Source organism: Bombina bombina, chromosome 8, assembly GCF_027579735.1.
Source record: "Bombina bombina isolate aBomBom1 chromosome 8, aBomBom1.pri, whole genome shotgun sequence".
Lineage (NCBI taxonomy): Eukaryota > Metazoa > Chordata > Amphibia > Anura > Bombinatoridae > Bombina > Bombina bombina.
This window is the reverse complement of record NC_069506.1, coordinates 157955258-157975433: the sequence shown is the minus strand read 5'-3', so window position 1 is coordinate 157975433 and position 20176 is coordinate 157955258.

The window sequence follows — 20176 nt, the reverse complement described above, 5'->3', positions numbered from 1 at the left end:
AGAGGATGATGTGGTCAAAATACTCATTTGCCTAATAATTCTGCACTCCCTGTATAAATATATATGCATATATTTCTATACATATGTATATATGTATTTATATATGTATATACAGTATGTATTTACAGACATATATACACATATACATACAGATATACATATGTATACAAATACATACTATGGGGCCTATTTATGAAAGGCCTGTCGGACATGATCTTGTGAACTGCTCTTGTGAACTGCTAGTGCAACGTCGCCCCCTGCAGATTCACGGCCGCTAGCAGGGGGTGTCAATCAACCTGATCGTATTTGATCAGGTTGAATTGTGGCAATGTCTGTCCGCCTCCTCAGAGCAGGCGGACAGGTTATGAAGGAGCGGTCTTTAGACCGCTGCTCCATAACTTGTGTTTCTGGTGAGTCTGAAGGCTTGCCAGAAACACGGGGCTTCAAGCTCCATACGGATAGATATGCCCCTATATCTCATTGCAATCCTGCGCTTGTGTTTGTGTGAGTTGGTGGCTGTTATTTTTTTTTTTTTTCATCTATGGGGAAATACCATCCTTTGTTTGCAACTTTGCAAAGTTTTTTTTTCTGCACGAAGATGCGACCACGTGAGGGCAAAAGTTTTTCTTACTAACTGTAAAAAAAGGGCAACTGGGTACGCAAAATTGAGCACAGGTAAAGCACTCGAGAAATCGCAAATTTGCACTCCACTCGTAATCTAGTCATTTATCAAGAAGCAATAAGAGCAAGGTATGGGAATTGTTAAGGGAGCAGAAAAATGTTCCTTTACCTGGGAGAACAAAAAAAACCTTGCAACCTGGTAGCAAAACATATGTGGTCAATTTACAACGAGATGTGTAATTTATTAAAGGCACGGTAAAGATTCATATAGAACAAGCAATTTTGCATTTTACTTCTATTACCTAAAAAGCTTTGTTTTCTTGGTATTCATTGTTGCAAAGCACACCTAGTTGGGCTCAGGGGCTGCAATGGGAGCTAGCTGATGGTTGCACATATATGTCTCTTGTCATTGCCTTACCCAGTGCATGCAGCTAGCTCTCAGTAGTTCAACAAAGGAAATTAAGAGAATAAAACAAATTTGAGATAGAAGTTAACTGGAAAGTTGTTCAGAATTATATACTCTAACTGAATCAAGAAAGAAACATTTTGGAGTTCAGGTCCCTTTAAGTATTGAAAGTAAATGCGTTTTTTTACTTAATCAATGATATTAGTTGATGATATGCAGTCAATTTATTTCATACCATTTTGTGTCATTTTTAATTATCATATTTTAAATGTTTAACCTCTTATTTGCAATCCTAAATATACAGAACATTCTGATGATCATATTTATGTTTCGTTCATTTTACAGATTAAAGGTGTGCTTTGAGCTATAGTTTTAACTTTTATTAAACCAGGAAACAAAATGACATATAGGGGCCAATTCAATTTGATGCAGCTGTTTCCACGTGAGCCTTCAGGCTCGCCGGAAACAGGAGTTAAGAAGCAGCGGTCTTAAGACCGCTGCTTCTTAACTCGTCCGCCACCTCTGAGGCAGTGGACAGCAATCCGCCCGATCACATACGATCAGGTTGATTGATACCCCCTGCTGGCGGCCGCGAATCTGCAGGGGCTGGCATTGCACAAGCAGTTCACCACCAGAACTGCTTGTGAAATGTTAAATGCAGACAGCGTATGCTGTCAGCAATTAGCGATGCAGGGCGGATATGATTCGCTATAGCGAATCATGTCCTCCTGGGGTATGATAAATCTACCCCATGGAGTGAGCATATTAATATAGTACAGTATTTACTCAGACAAAAACAAATATCTGACTCAAAGAAAAACACACACAATGGCATCACTGATGACATCACTAATGACTTTTCCCCCCACACACAACATGCTTCTTTATCTTTCACGCCCTCAAACTGATATTCTCAGCAAACTCTCCCTCACACCCTTCACACCCTCTTAATCTCTCATCCCTTGCATACAACTCCTGCTCACCCCATCAACCTCACACTAACACATTTATCTAATTGCATTACCTATATATATATCAGAAGAGACAAGCACTCCAGACTCCAGTACAATTGCCCGGGGTGTATCAGAATGGTACATAACAAAGAACAGAGAGTGCACTCATTAGAAAATAAATCTTGTGGCAAGTCCTGGTGAGTGCACTTTCTGTTCTTTGTTTTTTTTATTATATATATATATATATATATATATATATATATATATATATATATATATATATATATATATATATATACACATATATATATATATGCATATATAAAAATCATATTTATTTCTGCGTAAACTGTATATACACATATATCATTTTCATTAGTGATGTCAAAGATGATGTCATCAAATATGCCATGCGTGATGTCATCAGTGATGTTAGATGTTGCTAGAAAACTCTGGCTTTAGCATACGTTTTTCACATTAAAACAAGACATCAAACATAATATAATCTAAATATATGTTTAAAAAAGGGATTATAAAAAAAAAAAAGCCCAAACAAATATATATGTATTTTCTTTTAGATATTTTATTTCTAATTTCCTTTTAAAATTTAAATAAACAGCTTTTTTTTAGTCAGCAGGTAGGGGCACTAATATATATGGATAAAGGGTTGTAGGAGGATGGTGTGTATATATATATATATATATATATATATATATATATATATATATATATATATATATATATAAAACATTGTGTAATGACATTGGACTGTGGCAGAGGATGACAATTCAATGAATTCAATGTGCCTATATCGACCCTCATATTTAAAGAATGAGTCAGGATGGAGGGAACACAAACTGCCATTTCAAGCAAGTAGGGTGTTAAATGGACATTGAACCCAAATTTTTTCTTTTGTGATTCAGATAGAGCATGCAATTTTAATCAACTTTCTAATTTACTCCTATTATCAAATTGTCTTCATTCTCTTGTTATCTTTATTTGAAAAGAAAGAATGTAAGTTTAGATGCTGGTCCATTTTTGGTGAACAACCTGGGTTGTTCTTGCTGATTGGTGGATAAATCCACCCACCAATAAACTGGTGCTGTCCAGGGTCCTGAACCAAAAATTGTCTGGCTCCGTAGCTTAGATGCTTTTTTTTCAAATAAAGATAGCAAGAAAACGAAGAAAATTTGATAATAGGAGTAAATTAGAAAGTTGCTTAAAATTGCATGCTCATCTGAAACATGAAAGAAAAAAATGGGTTCAGTGTCCCTTTAAGTATTTTCACCATGGAGGGATATACGTGAATACGTGCGAATATTCTGGATTGTGAAATATTCATATTTTCAAGTCAGATTAGGGCGCTAGAGAATATGCAATAGGATTTGTGTGCAAGTAGGGTGTTAGTTATTTTCCACTAACTTCTATTGGGGAATAAGTTAATGAGCACAGTTTACTTTCAATTTGTAATACGAGCGCTACCCGATGTGTTCAAAATGCTTACTTCTAGCGGAGTTAGCACGAGAGAGGGAGGGTTAAGTACAGATCTACTTGTAATCTGGCCCTGAATGCACTAACATCATGGACTCTATTTATCAAGCTGTCAACCGCAAATACGCTGGAATTCCGCAGCGTATTTGTGGCGAGCCTGATTCGCCTTAGTTATCAAACCCTACAGACCCGCAAAAGTATAATTTAGTGACGTAACATATGATCCACCGGGCTCAGTCCGACAGAGATCGATGCTTACGTCACTACAGATGTTCTGAAAGCAAGTTTGGCACAATCTGACTACTTTTGGAATTTATCAAATTCCTACCAGGTATGCTCATCACTTTTCCGGCCCAGCGTACCTGAAGGCGGCGGATGCCATAGGAATCAATGGGAGTCGGAACGCAGCAAAAACTCATGTCCGCTGCTGCCCGATATTCCATTGATTCCTATTGGAACGTTTACACCTAACACCCTAACATGTACCCTGAGTCTAAACACCCCTAATCTGCCCCCCCCTACACCACCGAAACTCTAATAAATGTATTAACCCCTAAACTGCCGCTCCCGGAGCCCACCGCAACTCTAATAATGTGTTTAACCCCAATCTGCCGTCCCCTACACCGCCGCCACCTACATTATATTTATTAACCCCTAATCTGCCCCCCCCTACACCGCCGCCACTTACCTACATTTATTAACCTCTAATCTGCCGCCCCCAACGTCGCCGGCACTATATAAAATGTATTAACCCCTAAACCTAAGTCTAACCCTAACCCTAACACCCACTAACGTAAATATAATTAAAATATATCTAAATAAAATTACTATCATTAAATAAATTATTCCTATTTAAAACTAAATACTTACCTATAAAAAAAAACCTAAGATAGGTACAATATAACTAATAGTTACATTGTAGCTATTTTAGGATTTACTTTTATTTTACAGGCAACTTTGCATTTATTTTAACTAGGTAGAATAGTTATTAAATAGGTATTAATTATTTAATAACTACCTAGCTAAAATAAAGACAAATTTACCTGTAAAATAAAACCTAACCTATGTTACAATTACACACTACACTATAATTAAATAAATTCCCTAAACTAAATACAATTAAATACAATTAAAAACAATTATCTAAAGTACAAACCCCCCCCCACTAAATTACAGAAAATAATAAAATAATTAAAAAAAATTAAAACTAATTACACCTAATCCAATCCCCCTAGTAAAATAAAAAAGCCCCTCAAAATAATAAAAAGCCCTACCTTATACTAAATTACAAATAGCCCTTAAAAGGGCTTTTTGCGGGGCATTGCCCCAAAGTAATCAGCTCTTTTACCTCTAAAAAAAAGTACAATACCCCCCAACATTAAAACCCACCACCTACACACCCAACCCTACTCTAAAACCCGCCCAATCCCCCTTTAAAAAAACCTAACACTAACCCCTTGAAGATCACCCTACCTTGAGACGTCTTCACCCAGCCGGGCCGAAGTCCTCCACGAAGCCGGGCGAAGTGGTCCTCCAGACGAGCAGAAGTCTTCATCGAAGCCGGCCAGTAGAGGTCTTCCAGAGGGCAGAAGTCTTCATCTACGCGGCATCTTCTATCTTCATCCATCCGGCGCGGAGCGGCTCCATCTTCAAGATTCTTCTTGAACAATGATGGGCCCTTTAAGTGACGTCATCCAAGATGGCATCCCTTGAATTCCGATTGGCTGATATTATTCTATCAGCCATTCGGAATTAAGATAGGAAAAATCTTATTGGCTGATGCAATCATCCAATAGGATTGAGCTTGCATTCTATTGGCTGTTCCAATCAGCCAATAGAATGCAAGCTCAATCCTATTGGCTGATTGGATCGGAATTCAAGGGACACCATCTTGGATCACGTCACTTAAAGGGCCCGTCATTGTTCAAGAAGACTCTGGATGAAGAGGATGCTCCACGTCAGATGTCTTGAAGATGGAGCCGCTCCGCGCCAGATGGATGAAGATAGAAGATGCCGCCTGGATGAAGACTTCTGACCGTCTGGAGAATCACTTCGCCCAGCTTCGTGGAGGACTTCGGCCCGGCATGGGGTTAGTGTTAGGTTTTTTTAAGGGGGGATTGGGTGGGTTTTAGAGTAGGGTTGGGTGTGTGGGTGGTGGGTTTTAATGTTGGGGGGGTATTGTACTTTTTTTTTTACAGGTAAAAGAGCTGATTACTTTGGGGCAATGCCCCGCAAAAGGCCCTTTTAAGGGCTATTTGTAATTTAGTATAGGGTAGGGCTTTTTATTATTTTGGGGGGCTTTTTTATTTTATTATGGGGGATTAGATTAGGTGTAATTAGTTTAAAAAATTGTAATTATTTTATTATTTTCTGTAATTTAGTGTTTGTTTGTTTTTGTACTTTAGATAATTGTTTTTAATTGTATTTAATTGTATTCGTTTAGGGAATTTATTTAATTATAGTGTAGTATTAGGTGTGATTGTAACTTAGGTTAGGTTTTATTTTACAGGTAAATTTGTCTTTATTTTAACTAGGCAGTTATTAAATAGTTAATAACTATTTAATAACTTTTCTACCTAGTTAAAATAAATACAAAGTAAGTATTTAGTTTTAAATAGGAATAATTTATTTAGATTTAGTTAAATTATATTTAAGTTAGGGGTGTTAGGGTTAGTGTTAGACTTAATATATATAATGTAGGTGGCGGTGGGCTTCAGGATTGGCGGTTTAGGGGTTAAATACTTTATTTAGTTGTGGCGGCCTCCGGGTTCGGCGGTTTAGGGGTTGAACACTTTATTTAGTTGCGGCGGGCTCCGGGAGCGGCGGTTTAGGGGTTAAACACTTTATTTAGTTGCGGCGGGTTCCGGGAGCGGCAAGATATGGGTCAATAACTTTATGTAGGTGGCGGAAGATTAAGGGTTAATATGTATAATGTAGGTGGCGGTGGGCTCCGTGAGCGGCGGTTTAGGGGTTAATACATTTATTAGAGTTGTGGCGGGTCCGGGAGTGGCGGTATAGGGGGTACACAGCATAGTATAGTGTGGGTGTTTAGTGACAGGGTACCAAGAAAGCTGTAAAAAAGCCGAAGAGCAGCGAGATCGATGACTGTTAGTTAACAACAGTCCGCTGCTCATCGCCCCATACTTGGTGCGTGGCTTTTTGACAGCTTTTTTGATAATTTTGGAGAACGTATTCAGGTCCATGGCAGCAATGTTAGGCAAACTTAGGCTAGTGTATTGGTGCCGTTGAATGCAAGAAAATCGACGGCTTGATAAGTAGGGGCCTGTGTATGGTTCTGGTGCTGTCATTATATAAAAAAATGTTAAACAAATTATACAGGTTAAAAGCAACCTGGAATCTCAGGCACACTATCAGTGCAGGGACCAGCAGGCACAGAGTGCAAAGAGAAAACTCCACTGCCCTGCTTCAAATTGTCAGGGGCTGTCATGTTTATTATTTCTTAGGGCCTGATTATCTAAAGCTCTCTGATCAGATGAATTATTCAAAATGATTCTCTAAAATTGTGAGAACCGTCACAAGATTCTACAGATTTTACTATGTCTCTCCAAAGGGTGTGTTGTTTGCATTTCTGGATGTGAAGGAGAAACAAGCACAGTACAATATTGTGCTGCATGACATGAGACTTCTGTTGGATTTAAACTTGATGCTTTGAATTTTAACTTACTGTAGACTTAATTTCTTGTCCTTAAGTATGTAAGTATGTGTATAAAGCCGAGTATGAAATATAGTATTGCAGGGTGTTCGATGAGGTGTGCTGCTGGTTGGGTGTTACAAAGATTTGTGTTGTGTGTTAGAGATAATAGGATCCCTGAGTGTTTTGCGTCACCATAGTTTTATGTGAGGATTGGAAAATATTTAAGAAAGTATCAGTTGGTGAATGTTTCAAAGGATGTGTTGTGTGATAGTAAGAAGGTTTTGGCAGAAAGAAAAGGAGAAATTACATGTGATTGGGGGTTTGACTGAGTCTATGGGGCCGAATTATCAAGCCGAATGGAGCTTGATGCCCCTGTTTCCATGCGAACCTTCAGGCTTTCTGGAAACAGTAGTTATAAAGTAGTGGTCTAAAGACTGCTGCTCCCTAACTTGTCTGCCTGCTCTGAGGCCACGGACATCAATCCGCATGATCCTATACAATGGGGCTGATTGACACCCCCTGCTAGCGGCCGCAAATCTGCAGGGGGCGGCATTGCACACTCAGGTCACCAGAACTACTTGTGCAATGATAAATGCTGACAGTGTATGCTGTTGTCATTTATCGATATGTGGCGGACATGTTACGATACATCTTATCACGTCTGCTCGCACTTTGGTAAATAGACAGAAAGATGTTTCATGGATGGCTGTGCATGGGTGTTTGCTTACTAGGGAATTTCAAAGGCTTAGAAGGTTAGTTCATTCTGAATGTTGTCCAAGGGAAGGATGTAGTCAGGTGGAGAATGCGGTACATGTGTTGTGGGCTTGACAAGAATTCAATAATTTACTTTTGAAATGGTTTTGTTTGGTGTGTATGGTACAGATAATATTCAGTCAAAGGTGATGTGGTTGTTAGCTTGTTGTGTGAAAGAAATGTTATGGGATGTTTGTAATATTTCATTTTTTAAGAAGGAGGTAATGGATGTGGATACTTGTGTTCGTATGATCCGTGGAAGGTTATTTTTTAATTTTTGTCTTGATAGGAAGAGGTTGGGAATAGTTGATTCTAAAGTTATCTGGAAAACAAAGAAGTGGAAACACTGGTGTAAATCATTTTGTATATAGGGGATTGTTTACTGTTAAAGGGACATTAAACCCAAATTTTTTCTTTCATGATTTAGAAAGAGCATACAATTATAAACAACTTTCTAATTTACTTCTATTATCAATTTTGCTTCATTCTCTTGATATTATTTGCTGAAAAGCATATCTAGATATGCTTAGTAGCTGCTGATTGGTAGCTGCACATAGATGCCTCCTGTGATTGGTTCACTGTGTGCATTGCTATTTCTTCATTAAAGTATATCTAAAGAATGAAGCAAATTAGGTAATAGAAGTAAATTGGAATGTTGTTTAAAATTGTATTCTCTACCTTAATCATGAAAGAAAATGTTTGGGTATAGTGTCCCTTTAAGCACTTTTTTTTGAATATTCAAATGTTCTGTTTTTTGTTTTGTTTGTATTTATTTTTTATATATAGGGTGAGCATGAGGATTCATAGGGATAGCTGAAGGGACAGTTTTTCGGGAAATGTTTTAGGTGGGCTTGGTAAAGGTTAATGTTAGGTTAGTTTTGAAGGACAGCATGAAGGGATAGTATTAGGGTTTTCTTTTTATTCTCTTAGGGTTCGTTGTTTTTTTGTTTTGTTTTTTAAGAAAGTTATTTTTGTCATGTGAATTTTGGTGCATTGTTTTTTGTTTTGCATTTATTCTTCTGGCATTTTATATTTTATTTATTCTAAATAATGTATTTTGTTTCTTAATAAAAAAAAAAAATGATATGTATATCGGATGTTTTGCTGTTTCTCTCATTGAGAGAGGGATTACCTGATATTTCAGAAGTGAACTGAACAGTTTACTTAGGATCAGACTGATATACTACAGGAAAGTTCTCCTCTGAAAATGGCACGTGTTGAACAAAAAGAAGCTGCTCCTAGCTAGCCTTAGAAAAAGTCATTATGCAATTGTTCGTTCCTAGGTTGAGCACTTCTCTCTTTCTATTTTTACGAATTATGTCCCTGAGGGATATCTCACTAAGAGTGATGTGGGAAGCAAGACGTGAACCTGTTGCTCAGTGTGCTTAGGGGTGTGTGGCTGTACCTCACTGAAGAGGCCCACCCTAGGCTGAAACGTACATCTGGCGTTTTGCTGTTTTTCTTCTTCAGAGAGGTATTGCCTGGTATTTCAGGACTGAAATGATATACTACAGGAAAATTCTTCTCTTTAAAAGGCACATGTTGAGCAAAAATAGACCACTACTAGGGTGGTAATTAGCCATAGTACAAGCTATTATGCTATTGTTCATTCCTAGGTTGAGAGCTTCTCTCTTTTATTTATTCAAATTATCGCTGTGAGGGAAGTTTCCCTAAAGGTGATAGGGGAAGCCAGATGTGGACCCGTTGCTCAGTGTGCCTAAAGGAATATGGCTGCACCTCACTGACAAAGCCCACACTAGGCCAAAATGGATGTCTGGGGTTTTGCTGTTTCTTTCTTTCAGAGAAGGATTGCCTGGTATTTTGGAACTTGACTGCACTGTTTAGTCAGAACCAGACTGATATACTACAGGAAAGTTCTCTGTAAAAAAGCATATGTTGAGAAAAAAGAGGCTGCTCCTTGGGTGGTGACTAGCCATAGAACAAGCTATTATGCCAGGTTGAGTGCTTCTCTCCGTTTATATATATATATATATATATATATATATATATATATATTTATATAATTATTCATATAAATATAAAAATAATAATTGCAAGGGTTAAAAGGTATAAATAATTTCTTACCTGGGGTTCCAGTTCTTTCAAATTTGACTTTGTTTTCCAAAATGTGTTTTTTTATTGCGTCATTCTTGGCATGAAAATTTTTGGCGCGAAGTTGCGCCTATAGTGACGCAAGTCTCGTTGATTTTAGTTTTTTTGTCATGAAGTTGCGCTTGTTATGACGCGGGTTGCGTCATTTCCTAGTGTTAGCTTTGGCCCCAACAATGTTCACTTCCTTTTGCATAATGCATCATACTTGACGCCAATTTTTTTTTATATTACCCCTTTTCCTTTAATGCTTTTTGCTCTCTTTATATTACAGAGAACTATGATGCTTGCTTTTTTGCATATTATTTTAGCATAAGCATTTTTTCCCATTCCTGAAACTGCTATATGAGAAAATTGAATACTTTGTTTAAATGCTATTTTTTTTTCTTTTTACATTTTGAAAGATGTCTCAGACTGATCCTGACTCTGATGTTACTGTAGGAACCATGCTGCCTGAACATAGTTCTACCAAAGCTAAGTGTGTTTTTTGTAAACAAGCTGATGTTATTTCTTCAGCTCAATTATGTGGCATTTGTCATGACAAGCTATTGCATGTTAGTAATGTTTCTATTAGTACAAATATATCGCCTGCTGTTCCTCCAACATCTAATGTACATGATATTCTTGCAGATATGAGGAATTATATTGCTGCAGCTATAGAGAAGGCTATGCCACCTTTAAATAAACATAAAAAGGTCTTTTAAAACTTCTCATAAATCTGATGAAATTTGTATTGACCGACAGCATACTGAAGTATCCTCTACTGATGAGGATCTTTCTGGTTCAGAGGACCTTGCATCATATTCTGAAATTGACAAATCTTCTTATCTTTTTAAGATTGAATATATTTGTTGTTTGTTGAAGGAAGTTTTATTTACTTTAGGTATTGAAGAGTCTAGTCCTCTTGATAACAAAGACAGTAAACGTTTAAATTCTATTTTTAAACCTGCTGAGGTTACTCCTGAGATTTTTCCTATTCCAGATGCTATCTCTGATATGATTACTAAAGAATAGTTAAAAAAAAAAAATGGCTAAAAAAACCTGGTACTTTTTTTTAACCCTTCTTCTTGGTTTAAAGGTTGTATCATTTACTTGTGGCTAATTTAGAGTTTTGGGGAAAAGTCCCTAAAGTTAATATTTCCACTCTTGCCAAATGTACACACTATTCCTATGGAAGATAGTACTTCTTTTAAAGGGACACTCAGGTCAAATAAAATTTTCAGGATTCAGATACAGCATGTAATTTTAAACAGCTTTACAATTTACTTCCATTCAAAAAAAAAAAAATGTGCACAGTATTTTATATTTACACTTTTTGAGTCACCAGCTCCTACTGAGCATGTGCAAGAATTCACAGACTATACGTATATGCATTTGTGATTGGCTGATTACTATCACATGGTACAGGGGGAGTGGAAATATACATAACTTTGAAATTTTTGAAATCTACTACTCATGTGAAAATTCAGAGTAAATGCTTTTGTATTGTCTTGTTATCTTGCATTTGTTGATTATGCAAATCTACTATGTTTACTGGTCCTTTAAGGATCCTTTAGACAGGAAGATTGAATCTTATCTCAGAAAAGCTTATTTACATTCTGGCTATATTCTTAGACCTGCCATTTCTATGGCTGATGTGGCTGCTGCTTCAACTTTTTGGTTGGACAGCTTAGCACAACAGGTAGTAGATCCTGATATGTCTAGCATTGTTCTTTTGCTTCAACATGCTAATAATCTCATTTGTGATGCTATAGTTGATGTCATTAAGATCGATGTTAAATCTATGTCTTTAGCTATTTTAGCTAGAAGAGCTTTATGGTTTAAATCATGGAATGCAGACATGGGGGCATATTTATCAAGCTCCGAATGGAGCATGATGCCCCGTGTTTCTGGCGAGCCTGCAGGCTTGCCAGAAACAGCAGTTATGAAGCAGCAATCACAAAGACCTCTAAGGCCTCTGGTTTTAATTGGAGACCATCTTCAAATTGGAATAAAACCAAGCCTTCTAAAAAACCAAATCCAGCCCCCAGTTCAGCTGGTGGGGGGAGCATTTTGAAATTATTTCAGGACATTTGGACAGATTCTGTTCAGAATCAGCGGATTCAGAATATTGTGTCTCAAGGGTATTGAATAGGTTTCAGAATAAGACCTCATGTGGGAAGATTCTTTCTTTCTCATGTTCCAACAAATCCTGTGAAGGCTCAGGCTTTTCTGAAATATGTTTCAGACCTAGAGCTTTCAGGTGTGATTGTACCAGTTTCTCTCCAGGAACAGGGTTTGGGTTTTTATTCAAATTTATTCATTGTCCCAAAGAAAGAGAATTCTTTCAGACCAGTTCTGGATCTGAAGTTTTTAAATCCCAACTTTCAAGATGGTGACTATAAGGACTATTCTGCCTTTTGTTCTGCAAGGTCATTTTATGTCCACAATAGACTTATAGAATGCTTATCTTCACATTCCAATTCATCCAGACCACTATGGGTTTCTGAGATTCTCTTTTCTAGACAAGCATTAACAATATGTAGCTCTTCCATTTGGCCTATCGACAGCTCCAAGAATCTTCTTGAAGGTTCTTGGTGCCCTTCTATCTGTAATCAGAGAGCAGGGTATTGTGGTGTTTCCTTATTTTGACGATATCTTGGTACTGGCTCAGTCTTTTCGTTTAGCAGAATCTCACATGAGACAACTAGTGTGGTTTCTTCGAAGGCATGGTTGGAGGATCGATTTACAAAAGAGTTTATTGATTCCTCAAACAAGGGTCACCTTTTTAGGTTTCCAGATAAATTCAGTGTCCATGACTCAGTCTCGATCATTCCTTTCAGTGGCTATGTGCATGGAAGTTTTAGGTCTCATGACTGCAGCATCGGACACAATCCCCTTTGCTTGTTTTCATATGAGACCTCTGCAGCTTTGCATGCTGAATCAATGGTGCAGGGAATATACTCAGATATCACAGCTGATATACTTAAATCCCAGCACTCAACTCTATCTGTCTTGGTGGTTGGATCATCACTGTATTGTTCAAGGGGCCTCCTTTGTTTGTCCTTCCTGGACTTTGATCTCAACGGATGCAAGTCTTACAGGTTGGGGAGCTGTCTGGGGGTCTCTGACAGCACAAGGGGTTTGGAATCCTCAAAAGGCGAGGTTACCAATCAATATTTTAGAACTCTGTGCTATTTTCTGAGATCTTCAGGCTTGGCCTCTATTAAAGAGAGAACTTTTCATTCATTTTCAGAGAGACAATATCACAGCTGTGGCATATGTCCAACTCTTATCTTATTTCTGTGATACATATCCCAGGTGTAGACAATTAGGAAGCGGATTATCTCAGTTTTTCAGACATTACATCCGGAGGAGTGGTCTCTCCATCCAGATGTGTTTTATAAGATTGTGCAGATGTGGAATCTTCAAGAAATAGATCTGATGGTCTCTCGTCTGAACAAGAAATTTCCCAGATACCTTTCCAGTTTCAAGGATCATCAGGCGGAGATGGTGGATGCTTTAGCAGTTCCTTGATTTTACCAACCTGCTTACATTTTTCTGCCTCTGGTTCTTCTTTCAAGGGTGATCTCCAAGATCATAATGGAGCAATCTCATGTGTTTCTGATAGCACCAGCATGGCCTAACAGGTTTTGGTATGCAGATCTTGTCCGCATGTCCAGTGGCCAACCTTGGCCACTTCCTTTAAGGCCAGACCTTCTGTCTCAAGGGCCATTTTTCCATCAGGATCTCAAATCTATAAATTTGAAGGTATGGAAATTGAACACTTAGTTCTTAGTCATAGAGGTTTCTCTAACTCAGTGATTAGCACTATGTTACAGGCTCATAAGTCTGTTTCAAGTAAAATGTATTGTAGGGTTTGGAAAACCTATATTTCATGGTGTTCCTCTCATAAATTCTCTTGGCATTATTTTAGAATTCCTAGGATTTTACAGTTTCTTCAGGATGGTCTGGATAAAGGTTTCTCTACAAATAATTTGAAGGGACAAATCTCTGCTCTTTCTGTCTTATTTCATAGAAAGATTGCTAAACTTCCTGATATTCACTGTTTTGTTCAGGCTTTGGTTTGTATCAAACCTGTTATTAAGTCTATTTCTCCTCCTTGGAATCTCAATTTGTTTTTTGTTTTTTTTAAATTCTTTTTATTAGTCAGGAACAAATACAACAGGTACAATCAAAAACAATCAGATGCAGGTTATTGGAAGATACAAGATACAATATAAACAAGTACATCAAGATGATACCGGTTCCGGAGCAAGACATGATGAAGTGCGCTAACAAAGTTTTATTCTATGATGAACAGTGAGTCGTACATCCGAGAGTGAATCAGATAGACTTAGTGCATCTGAATAGGAGTCTTTTGTAATCACAGGTTAAGGTCCGTCATATCTGCCCTGAATTTGCAAAATTTTCTTTTTTTTTTAAAACATCTAAACAGTGCATAACAATATGTAACATATAACAACATGCTAACGGATTACTCCGAAATTACTCTACTTGGATGGAGGGGCATGGGAGGAGGGATGAGGGCGGAGGATGGAGAGAGAGAGGAGAGGAGAAAAAAAAAAAAAAAAAAAATTAGAAGAGCATAATTTCCGTTGGGAGGGTCGTGCCGTTGGCACGCTCATTAGGAGGGTCAGGTTGCACCAATGATGCATCACCACCCTCATCAACATTGAGAGAGGGCAATATTTCGGAGTGTAAGAATGGTTTTAGGATTTGGTCTTTTAAATCCCTGTGTAGGGTATTTATAAACGGGCACCATTTTTTCCAAAACGGCCTTAGTCTACGCATCGTATCCAAGCGTGCATCATATTGCTCTATGTATAGCTGTCTGATTAGTAAACGTTTAAACTGAGCTATAGTTGGGGGGAGTTTGGAGGTCCATCTAGACAAGATGCACTTCCTTGCCAGCAACATGCATAATGTTAGTATCTGATGTAGTCGTTTATGTGCGTCGCCCCACTTAAAGAGGTAAATCTCTGCTGTTTTTATCTCTATTTCTATACGAAACGTGGTTTTAACCCAGTATTGCATATGACCCCAAAAGCGTCTGGTAATCGGGCAGGCAAACCAGTAATGTAGGAAAGAAGGGGATACACTGCTACATTTAATGCATTGGTTAGGGTACCGATCACTCCACTTAGATAGTCTATGAGGTGTGATATAGTCCCTGTGGAGTAGTCTGACCTGCGCCTCTCTGAGCGGAATCGCAAGTGTAGCCCGTCTTGCAAGGTCTAGGCTGTCCGTTAAGTCTTGTACTGTCACTGCGGTTGAAAAGTCCGCGACCAGTCTCGCCAACATATTGGTTTGGATTAGGGTCTCTGTTTGTCTTACCAGGCGGGTGTAGAAGTGCGAGAGAGAAAATCTCCCCACCTGAAATAATGTCTGCGCTATAGCGAAGGACGATGGGTCCCAGAAACCAGTGTTGGTTGTCTGTAGGGACGTTGCATAGTGTCGCAGTTGGAGATATGCATAGAAATGCCGCTGCGGGATCTGGTATTTAGCCTGTAGCTCCTGAAAAGAGCGTATGGTACGAAGCAGAGGGTCCAAGACGTCCCCCAAAACTCTGATACCGAGAGTTTTCCATATAAGAAATGGTTCATGTTCGCTTCCTGCCGGGAAGTCTGCATTCCCGGAAATTGGTATGTACCTAGGGGGAGGACTGGCTACCCCCAAGAACTTGTGGATCATTTGCCATGCTTTTAGCGGGTCTCGATATAGCACACTACAGGCAACTGCAGGTGGCAGGGACAATAATTTTGCATACGGGAGGTAGGCCGGTTTCAGAGGCGCGAGAATCGCTTCCTCCAGAGCCGGTTCAGAGAAATGATTCGTAGCTAGTTGCCAGTCAGTTACTAGCCTGGCCAGCGCCGCCCAATTGTAAAGCTTTAGATTAGGGAGACCCAGGCCGCCCCCCAGGAATGGGAGGTGTAGTTTGTCAGCAGCAATCCGTGATTTACCACCTCTCCATATAAATCGTGATAGTGCATGGGTGAGGATCTTCAAATCCCTTTTTGTAATAAAAAATGGCAACATGAGTAGGGGATACAAAATCTTGGGTAAGATTGTCATTTTAATCAAACTGATACGACCAGATAAGCCCAGGGGGAGGTTAGCCCAGTTTGTCAGTAAGGAGACCAGCTATGAACACTTGGAAGATATATTTAGATCATACATTTTGGACGGGTCCCGATGCAATTTAATACCCAGGTATGAGAGTCCTCCCGATATCTCCACAAAAGGATAGGAGTGATTCACATTCTGGTGTCTCTGCAGCCACAGAATCTCCGACTTTGCGGCGTTTATTCTGTAGCCCGAGAAGGTGCCAAAGTCTGCAATTGTGTGTAATATATGGGGTATATGCGCGGAGGGCGTATCCACAAAGAGCAGCATGTCATCGGCGTATAATGCCAAGTGCAGGGAAACACCTTTTATCGTTATTCCAGGAAAAATTTGCCGCAGCTTCAGAGCCAAGGGCTCCAATGCTATGTTAAAAAGTAACGGCGACAGAGGGCACCCTTGTCTGGTGCCTCTCTGTAATTGAAAATCTGAAGAGAAAAGCCCATTCACCATAACCCGTGCTGTCGGGTGTTGATACATTTTGTTTATAATCTCTAGGAATGGACCCCTGAACCCGAATTTGTACATGGAATCTACTAGGTGAGGCCACTCCACCCTATCGAAGGCCTTCTCTGCATCCAGGGATAGCAGGAAGGCCTCCGATTTGACCCCCTCCGATCTCTCCTGTCCCTTCAACCAGTAGTGCTCTATGACTTGCAGTACCCTACGGAGATTCACCACTGATGAGCGTCTGAACACAAAACCCGTTTGATCAGGGTGTATAATGTCTGGAAGGACTACTTTTAGTCTGTTCGCTAAGATCTTCATGAACAGCTTGTAGTCTGTGTTCAGCAGCGATATTGGCCTGTAAGACCCTGGTAAGGAGAGATCTTTCCCTGGCTTGGGAATAAGTGTAATGTGAGCCGCCATGAAATTATTGGAGGGAGATGCTTCCGTATGTAGGAAAGCATTGTACAGATTGGTCAAAGTGGGTGTGATTTGGGGTAGAAGCAGCTTATAAAATTCGGCTGGTAGGCCGTCAGGGCCCGACGCCTTGGCCGTCGGCAGGGACCTTAGAGTAGATGTCAACTCCTCCACAGTTATGGGGGCATTGAGTGCATCACTCTGCTCTTGTGTTATTTGAGGGAGTTGCATCGATTGCCAAAATCGAGCCTGAACACCCTCCGGGGCTCTGTCTTGGTTTGTGTATAGTTCAGCGAAGAACTGTGCAAAGCATTGTGCTATGTCAGCCGGTTTAGTGTGTGTCACGCCTCGTGATCTAATTGCTGCTATGTTAGTCCTAGATGTCTGCGGCCTTGTCAGAGATGCGAGCATTTTACCTGCTCTGCTCCCGAACCTGTAATATCTGCCCGTGGACTTGAGTAGCCCAGATGCAGTTTGTTGTTTCATAAAGGCCTCCAATTCTGCTTTACTCGCTATATATGTCTCATAGCTTGCTTTAGTCTTAGCTTGCAAGTAAGATTGGTAAGACAGTCCCAACTGCCTCTGTAAGGATCGATATTTATATTGTGTGTTATATCGCAGCTTCGATACATAGGAAATTATGGCCCCCGCAGACACTGCTTTCGCCGTGTCCCAGAAGAGCTGTGTGTCATCTACATGAGCAGCGTTGTCAGTGGCAAAGTCTGTCCAAGTGTGTCGCAAGAATTTAGTGAATGCCTCTGAAGTAGATAAGTATGTAGGGAATCTAAGGATGTTCCTATTGGACCGCGGCCCCCGGGTTCCCAATGTTAACTCCACAGGTGCATGATCTGACAGTAGGATGTCGTGTATTTTACACCTATGAATGTGGGTGATTAAGTTACAGGCCGTCATGAAAAGGTCGATTCTGGATAGTGTGTGTTTAGCTTTGGACAGGCATGTATAATCTTTGCCTTCCGGGTTCTGCAGCCTCCAGATGTCACAGACCCCCAGGTCGGCCTCTAGCATACCAAAAATTTTTGTTTCATATCTAGCTTTATAGTTTGATTTGGGGTCCCGAAAAGAGTGCGGTTCCAACCAAAGTCTGTCTAAGGTGTGAGTAGGTGAAATATTAAAGTCCCCCCCAATTATCAGGTTTGAGCCTATGTGTGGAGCTAGGTGTCGTGTCAAGTCAGTCCAGAAGCCCATCGCTCTCTGATTAGGGGCATAGAGATTACAAAATACATATCTCACTGAATTTACCATGGCCTGTACTATCATATGTCTACCATCCCTATCAAAATAAGAATTTTCCACCTTAACTGAGACTTTCTTCCCAAATGCAATGGCTAATCCGCGACTGGCACTAGTATGTGAGAGGAATACTACATGTCCTACCCAATCTCTCTGTAACTTCTGATGCTCTATATCTGTTAGGTGGGTCTCTTGTAATAGGGCAACGTCAGTACCCAACTTCCTAAGATGTGTGAGAATAGCCTTACGCTTTATGGGGGAGTGAATACCTCCCACATTCCAGGTCACTACTTTTAGAGACATGTCAAGTCATAATATGTTTATCAACGATGAGAGGGAGAAAAAAAAAAAAAAAAAAAGGGGAGGGGGGGGGGGGGGGGGTTGGGGAGAAAAGGGGAAAAGAGGGAAAGGGCATGTACGGGGTACCAACACAGTAATATAACATATAACAAAGCAGCGCTCAACCTATAAGAAGGCATAGGTCCAGTATAAAATGCATAGAAAGAAGTAATACACACATGATGTAGTGAAATAGTTTAGGCATAGCAGCAATCAACATAATGTGGGTCTCTACCTTAGAGCAACCTAATCGTTCTAGACCAGACTCTAGGGGCAAAGTAGGGGAATGTACCATAAGAGGCAAGGGGGCCCGGTTACCGTGTGTATGTATATAGGCAGGTATACATAGTAGGGGTATGTGTGTCACCAATGAGTTCCCGGAGCAGTTACAGTAGTAACATTTTCCAGCAGAAATTAAGATAACCGCTCTGTAAGGAGTTATAAGGTAGCACCAATGAATGTTTGCCTTCTGAGGTGTGGGCCGTCTATATGGTAACCTAGCCAGTTGTCTGATACTATCCCCAGTGAGAATTCCCGCGTAGTGCAGTGTTGCATAATTAAACCCGGATATTTGGAGCTCTAACCCCACTAAGCCACATGATGTCAGCCTCTGAAATCTTCTAAACGTAGGCAGATTACCAAACCACAAGAACAACAGGTAAAACAGGCAAAACATATCAATATCTGAGGTAAGATGCAGAGTTAACATCAAATACATAAAAGAAAGGGGTGTGAATATGATATCACCGCCTAGATTGAAAATGGAAGTGGTCACTAGCTCTTGCAAGCGGGATTGGGGGTGAGAGTTCTCCTCCTGGTGATACCTAGCCGTACCATATCAGCACAGAGGGGAGAGGTGGGAGATTGTATTAAGGGTGTTGAGGGCACCAGACTACCAAACATGTTTGTATGGGGGGATGTACAGACTAATGGTGACAGTGGAGGTGGCTGATACCCCAGTGCCTTTATAACAGTGGAATTTTCTAGCCAAAACTAAAGTGAAACCTATGTATGGCATTATAGGATAAGGCCCGTAAGTGCTTATATGCTGGCTCATGGGCCATCTATGTGCAATCCCGCCAAGTGATCTAAGAGTAATTCCTATGAGTAGCCCCGTATCTTGTGGGGTTGGGTGCTTAACCATAAGTGATTGAGGTGTTAACCGAACAGTATTACATGATGGCAACAGAGAGAATCTTCTGCATGTAACTAACTTGTAAAACAAATAACAAATATAACCAACAAAACAATACAATAACAGTATTCAACATTACCCAAGAGGCATCGTCCAGCCTCTTACCGGAGTCCAGAAGCCCCCCAGGGCAATAGTCCCCTCTATTCTCCGAGGGAGGAGAGCAAAAAACATATTCAGCCATTTCCTAGCCTTGAGGCCTATGGCAGAGGGAGAGAAATATAGTAGAGCAAACAAAAAGGAAATACTTCAAGTTGGTGGACATTGATTCTGATTTTCAGTGGCTAAGTAGCTCCTCACAGCTTGAGGAGAGTGAAAGATCTTGACACCATATTGGGTTTGAAGACGTAACTTTGCAGGAAACAGCAGTGCCACCTGTCTTCCCTGTTCATGTAGCTGGGTACAAATTGGGGCAAATT